Consider the following 8,004-nt stretch of genomic DNA (forward strand, 5'->3'; position numbering starts at 1 on the left):
GCAAAATATTTTGCTGTGTTTCTTTCTCATGAAAAGTAACTAAAATAGATTTTATCATTAAGTGTCAACTGCACAGAGTAAAAATCCGAGTTATATAGCATTTATTGAAAAGAAAAAAAAAAAGAAGACAAAGGAGGAAGAGAAAAAGAGGAAGAAGGAGAAGAAGTAGCACTAAGTTAGACCCAGCTTCCTTGAGGTTAGTAACAATATCTGTATGGACTTTTCTGTTTGTGTATTATATTTCATAATGAAAACAAAGGAGGAAGAAGAGGGAAGAAGGAAGAACAAAAAGGGAGAAGAAAAAAAGAAACAATGTCAAGTATGTAGGGGAAAGAAAATTAGAAAGAAAAAAAGAAAAAAGGTAACAATACTGTAGATGAATTTATTCAAAACACTACATATTCACAGAAAATAAATGAGTGATCATTGTAGGTCCACCCTCATTTAATAGAAAAGACTAGGACAGAGAAAGAAAATGTCCTTCATAAGACCAAGACTAAGTTACCAAATTAGCTCAGTTCCCTTATTAGCTTATTTGCTACAAGACATCTAATATAATTCCATATTTATGGGCTCTCACTGTCCAGAAGCATACATGCATAAGTGTGTGTGTGTGTGTGTGTGTGAGAGAGAGAGCGAGATATTTGAATAATTTTTTCATAAGAGTTCATGTGTTACAATAGTCAGTTGTCAATTGTATCTTTAAACAGATTATATCTAATAATGGCTGAAGACAGCATATACATTAATTCTATGTCTGCTCACCTGCTGGTTAACTATACATCTTATGTGGATTGCAAATATTTTAAAAAATTGGCACATAGCTAAATGTTTAAAACCACAACTGATCAGAATGCAATTGTTAATATCCAGACACCATATCAAGACAGAGTCATTATGGGGGCACCTGGGTGGCTCAGTCGTTAAGCGTCTGCCTTCGGCTCAGGTCACGATCCCAGAGTCCTGGGATCGAGCCCCGCATCGGGCTCCCTGCTCGGCGGGGGGTCTGCTTCTCCCTCTCCCACTCCCCCTGCTTGTGTTCCCTCTCTTCGCTGTGTCTCTCTCTGTCAAATAAATAAAAATAAAATCTTTAAAAAAAAAAAGACATAGAGTCATTATGAATATGAATTGTCTTCAGTGATTGAAGATAAAGGAGGTAACATAAGAGATGGTCTTAGTCTATGCTGTACCGGTGATACAACCTTTTAAAAGAAATCCTAGAGATTAGGTTGTCATTTGTCTGTTTCTCATAAAAGGTGAGTATAAAACACACTAAAAATCAAGATCATCTGTTTGTATTCTAGCTATACTTATGCGTAATTTAAATATAAATTTTTATTTGGTTGTTCATGAACAGCAGTCTCTATTTACATACAAGTAGCATGCATTTTTTCCCCAAAGATTTAAAGTTAATGAAACACAAGAGAGTTGATCAAAATTCTGAATAGCTGAACAGAAGTTCAAATGCCTTTGCTATAACATACCAACTGACATTCTATCCAGAATCTGTTCTGTCTATCCTTGTTTTAAAAATACATACTTGAAGGGGGCCTTGGTGTATCAATTGGTTGGGCATCTGCCTTCAGCTCAGGTCACAATCCCAGAGTACTGGGATCAAGTCCCACATCGGGCTCCCTGGTCAGTGGGGAGCCTGCTTCTCCCTCTGCCTGCTGCTTCCCCTGCTTGTGTGCTCTCTCTCTCTCTGTCAAAAAAAATAAATACTTGACAATATTACTAGATGATTATAACTTTCTGTTGCTGCATAACAAACCACTTCAAAACATAACAGCTTAAAACAACTAAGCAACAAGCATTTATCTGCTCACAGTTCTATAATCTGAGCTGGACACAGCTCTTTGGCTTGTTTTTCCTCCAGATGGTATTGGTGAGGTTCTCCCATGTGTTTGTATTCAGTGAGTAGCTTCACTGGATGGAACTGGTGGATCCAAGATGGCCCCATTCATAAATCAGCCTGGACTGACTGATGCTGACCAGGCTTTCCTCTCTGGCATCTTGGTCTTTCATTCTCCTGGTCTTTCATTCCCCTTTTCCACCATGGGGCTTCTCATCCTCAAGGAAGCTAACTGAATATCTTTACACAGTGGCTGAGGGCTAAGAGGGAGTAGATGGAAGCTATGAAGCCTCCTTTCGACCTAGTACAGGAACTTGTACAGTGTCACTTCTGCTGTGTCTCTTGGATCAAGTAACTCATTAGGATAATCTATGTTCAGGTTGGGAGGTTACTGCAAGGATATGAATTCAAGAGGCATCATGATTCACTGGGGACCATTTGGTAATATGTGTTAAGGTAAAAAAATTGTTGGAATAGAACATGTATATAAAAGCAGTATATCCTTATATTTGGTCCCTACCATTGTCACAACAAATTACCACAAACCTGGTGGCTTGAATTAATAGAAATTCATTCTCTTGCAGTTCTAGGAGGCAGAGGTCTGAAGTCTAAGTGTTTGTGCTATTGGTTCTTTACAGAAGGCTCTGAGAGAGAACCCATTTCATGCTGTCAGGAATTCTTGGTGTTCCTGGGTTTATAGGCATATCACTTCGATCTCTGCCTCTGTCATCACATGACTTTCTCCTTCTGTCTCTGTCTATTCTATCTCTTATAAGAACATTCATCATTAGATTTAGAACTCATTATAATCCAGGACAATTGCAATTTAGATCCTTACCTTAATTACATCTTCAAAGACACTTATTCCAAATAAGGTCACCTTGTAAAGTTCCAGGTGGACATGCCTTTTGGGGGAACACCTTTCAATCTACTACAATTCTCTGTCAAACTTTATAATTTCCCCCCCATGCTTTGTCAGAAATTTCTACTACAAAGAATCTGGATTTGGAAAACCTTATACCCACACATATTTAGAGCAGCATTTCTCAAAGCATATTCCTTAGGAAACTAGCGCTAAGAGTTCTTCAAAGAGTAAAGGGTTTCTTGGTCACATAATTTTAGAAAGTACTGCTTGCTATTAACACTTCCTGGAGAGTCACATTGTACATTAATTTATTAAAGAGAAACTGTAGGAAAAAATACCAAATTTTTAAGAAGCACTTGTTTTTCCTTAACATGGACCCAGAACACCTCCATTTTTATTCAAGTAATACCTATCAGTACCTCACAGAACTGGGGTTATATGTATCAAAGATTCTGATATGAACTGTAGTGTAGACTACATATTAGTTACAAAATGTAAAACAAAATCAACCTGTACATTATTGAACATTTTAATAATCTGCCTCCTGGCCCCTGAACTTTTGATGCCTGGAATGTTCTTTCTCCTTTTTCTGATTAACTCCTACTTGTCTGTTAGAACTCTGATTAGAGTTCATTATCAAATGACAACTTTTCTTAACTACCTAAAGATGCAGTTAGATGTTCTTCCAGTGTTGTTGTTTTTTTTCTCCCTGTTCCTAATGTTAACATATCACTAAGGCATTCTATTACAATTACCTTGGTTCGTGTTCTTTATTTAGTCTCCAACCATATGTTTGTTGGGGGTAAGAATCTTATTTGTCATTGATTTCTCAGACAGAACTGGTATCCAATACTTGTTGAATGTATGGATAAGAAAATTTGACATTGTGTAGAAATAGATCAACATAGCTCAGTGGTATACATAATCCTAAAAGAGCATTCAGTTATGGAATATTTTGCATGGAAATCACTTTATGCTTTCAGAATAATGTCATCTGAAGTGTTTTATTTTCCACAGTTTGCAACAATCATCCTCAGAACTTAACTCTTGTGTTGTGAATGCCCAACACTAAACAATGGGTCAGTGGAATTGTTACAAAAAAAACATCAAATAGATCATAGAAGGTACTTGGTAAAATAATTTTAAAAAATGAAATCCCTTTGATTCAATTAATCAAGACTGACTCTATTTATATTACTCAGATAATTAGTTTTCTCCAAGAAACAGTGCTAAATTTGGTCAAGCTATGCATTAAGAAGAAAAAAATATTTCTATTTTAACAGCCCCTGCATAAGTAAGTTTATACCTCTTTCTATAGTCTTTAGAAACAAAAGCTCTGTTGTTTTCTATACTCATTCAGAATTACCCAAACGTGTAAGCCATTAAGCAACAAAGTTATGGCAGTCCCATTAACTGAGTCAACAAGAGAAGGAAATTTTAGACAGTGGGCATATCATCCCACTGGTGAGTTATTTACCTCCAGCCTTTCTGCCCCTACACCACTAATACGCACACCATTAGATAAAACTTATTTAATTACATATAACTAATTAAGAACTCTATGTTCAGAGGTTTCCAGAATTTCATATCTAAATACTTCTCTCAATATAAGATTTCACAGCATGAGGGCAAGTTTGCACAGGGATCATTCTCTTTTCCATGGGTTGAAAATAAGTCTTAATGAAAGTCATTTCTAATAAATAATGTGTCAAGGAATAAAAACCATTTTCTTGATGTAAATATTTCATCCACTTGAGTATATTATCCCTGAAATCTAGGTTTCAATTAAACAAAGCAGATTTATCAGTTCACTGAATATTACTTCAGGAAAAAAAGAAATAGTCCAAAAAAGTAATTTACCCGGTTTATCCCAAGATTTATACTATTAATTTTCTTGAGTACAAGTTGAGGACTAGAATATATAGTACGTTCCTAAAACTCTGCCAAATGTTATTTGTGCTGAGTAGAATTAAAGTAAATCATTGTGTTAACTTTTTAAATTCTCTTTTAAAGACTTTTCCCATTTATTCTTCTCCTACTTTGGATATAATAGCAAAACTAAATGTATATCCCTTGTTGCCGTCTTATCAATTATAGCTGGGCTGCACCTTCCTAAGTATTGTTCTATAATAAATGCAAGGTAAGCAAATTCATTTTTAACTCTCAGGCCTTCATAGAATAGAATTTTGGAGCACTTAGGCCTCAGAAAGGTAATATTTTTAGCATTTTGTGTTTGCTCTTGTTCTTCAGATATACAACTTATGAAAGCCCACCTAAATGAAACCACAGGCAATCTTTCAGTAAACTGATTTCCATAGATTTCTTCAGTTCATAGGAGTATTTTCTTGCTTAATTTGCCAAGAGAGACCTGACCTGAGAAAGGCTAGGTACTATTTTATGAGGTGAGAAAACATGTATGTGAGACTCTTTGTTTCCCCTTGTCATAATCACATGCCATCCCAAGTAGAGAGTTATAAACTAAATTTAAAAAAAATGGTTTACATCATACCCAATAATGAAAAACCTCACAAACCTGTAGCTGTTTTGTGGCCCCAGAATTCATCACTTGGTAATTTGCAAAATCTAAAATAATCCATTACATGTAGCAAATTTGAAATTTGTAGAACATACTTAGTTTGCTTAAGCCTCTTCTGATGGGGTTCATTATCTATTCTACATTGTAAGACAGTTAGTACACCCAGCAGAAAGGACTTCAAAATATTTTTGTTTCCTATGGAAGTTTGGAAATCTGTTGACTCCCTAGATGTTCTGTTCATAAGTCTTCCATGCATTGTTTTCCCTTACTTATTTCTCCTCACACAAATGCAAGCTATTTTCTTTTCTACTGTGTGTACTTGGCAGATTTTCTGGGCACTGTGCCCAGTTGGTTTAATGTGTGCTTATTATTTTCTATAGCGTCTTTGATTCTGTTTTGGAGATGGGCATTCTATAAATTATTAATGATTATTATTGTACTTTAGATTCCACTTTCCTTTTGGAATTTAGAAACAAAGAATTACATTAAACCCAATTGGCAACAACCAAGAATATCAAAGCTATACCCAATGTTCAACTGTGATATAGGAGAATAAAGAATGTTTTGTAGTGATTGAAACAGGATTATTCCTATAAATAGTTAAAATAAACAGATGTAAACATAAAAGACTAAATTTATCAATTGACAAAATCCTCACCCATTTCACCATCCAAACATTACCAATAAGTGTTATGATCAATGTTTCCATGGGTAAACATATCCTTTATATATATGGAGCTGAGAAAGTGCTAACTTTCTTCTCCAATTCACAAGAATTTGTGCACTTGATGTAGTAAGTATGACATACTATCAAACACTTAATAGGACATCGTTGAATTCTGTCAGATAGTAAAAGCAATTTGAATTTAGCTATCATTTCAAAGAAGAAAAAATGTCACATTTATACATAATTTATACACACACACATTTTTAAAGGAGTCAATACCAAAGAAAAAAAGACAGAGAAAAGTATGTGGGGAAAAAGCCTCTGGAGGTACAGAAGAAGAAAAAAAAATTTTATTGGCAGTGAAATATAGCTACTAATCTACTGCACAAAAGTGAAATTTGGGTGTTTACCTTATAGCTGTAATGATTCACATTTTGAAATTAGAGTTTACCTAAAGGACACTATATCCCCAATAAAGTGGAACTAAGAAGATGTCATAAGAATTGTGAAGTAAGTACTGTCTTACTATTTTTATACTGGAAGTGTAATGATTCTCAATTATTTTCATTCTAATGTAAAAAAAAATGAAATTACATTTTATTTTCCAAAATCATCCTCCCCCAATCATATAACTTTTTTCTTCTTTCTCTCTCTTTCTCTGTCTTTCTTTCGAGCATTTTTAAATACTTTTTATGTATTAAAAAGTAATATACTTTTGGGATCAAGTCCCGCATCAGGCTCCCTGCTCCTTGGGAGCCTGCTTCTCCCTCTGCCTCTCTCTCTCTCTCTGTCTCTCATGAATAAATAAATAAAATCTTTAAAAAAAAAAAGAAAATAATGAAATATATCATCAATAAAAGTTAAAGGAGCAAGGTGTATCAATCTCTGAACATTTCCCATACAATAGCTTCTACAAGTAAAAGTAAATACTTTTTTAATCCATTCTCCTGAAATTGGATCTGGATCTAGTGTTTTGATATACTTTGCTATAAGTCTTTGTTTTCTTTAAATAAAAATATTTTCTACATTTTCATTATTCTAATATTGATTCAGCTTTAGGGTTAATTTATATGCAAAGCAAATAATTTACCCAAACTTGTAAGGGATATGCATTATCAGAACACAACACCTGCAGGACAAAAGAGAGGTTAATTTCATTGTTGCTCCGAAGCAAAAGGAGATCATTATGGAGCCTGCAGGAACCAAGCTCTGTGAAATAGCTGCATTAGTCATTAACTTTCCAGCACTAAATTTCATATCAAACTCAATTAACTACTACATAGCTTTTAATGACAATATTTTTTCAGATGCAGCTCTTGTTTACTAATAAGATTTCACATCACGACTATCTGTTCCATTACTTTCTCCATGTTAATATTCAAGTCTTGATTTTCTCCAAAGAAAATGGGGCAATGAAAATTGCATTTGCTAGTAGTTCTCTTTGAATTATGTTTCAACATTTCAAGTGTGTTAATGTAATGGTTTAGAAGCTAAAGGGAACGATTATATAGGAAGCCAAAGTCCTCTATGTCTATCCCCAGGATTGATTAAATTTGCTGTTTATGCATATTTCCCCACAACGTTGCTTCTGTGTTGGAATTTATCAGGATCAGAACTATCTAAATTGGAAATGTCCCTTAGTATATTTTTATCACAGTGGAAGTCAAAGCCCAGAATAACAAAAAGGCACAAAATTAATGTCATCAGGAAACAATTTACGCAGCTAATTAGCATAGCATTCTCATATAAAAAGACAGATGGATTAAGGGATCAGGTCATTCATAGCCTGCAGTAAACTGCTTCAGTCTTTAATCCCCTGCTGTTACCTATCAACGGGTGCTCTTTTTATGGACTTAGATGGATCCTTGGAAAGATTTAGATTCTTCCATTAGATTGATTCACCTTGCTCCTTTAACTTTTATTGATGATATATTTCATTATTTTCTTTTTTTAAAAAAGATTTTATTTATTTATTCATGAGAGACAGAGAGAGAGAGAGAGAGAGAGGCAGAGGGAGAAGCAGGCTCCCAAGGAGCAGGGAGCCCAATGAGGGACTTGATCCCAAAACCCTGAGATCATGACCC

This window comes from Mirounga angustirostris, unplaced genomic scaffold (assembly GCF_029215605.1).
Source record: "Mirounga angustirostris isolate CCGP_5_RB_7025 unplaced genomic scaffold, mMirAng1.0.hap1 SCAF_9, whole genome shotgun sequence".
NCBI classification, from domain to species: Eukaryota; Metazoa; Chordata; class Mammalia; order Carnivora; family Phocidae; genus Mirounga; species Mirounga angustirostris.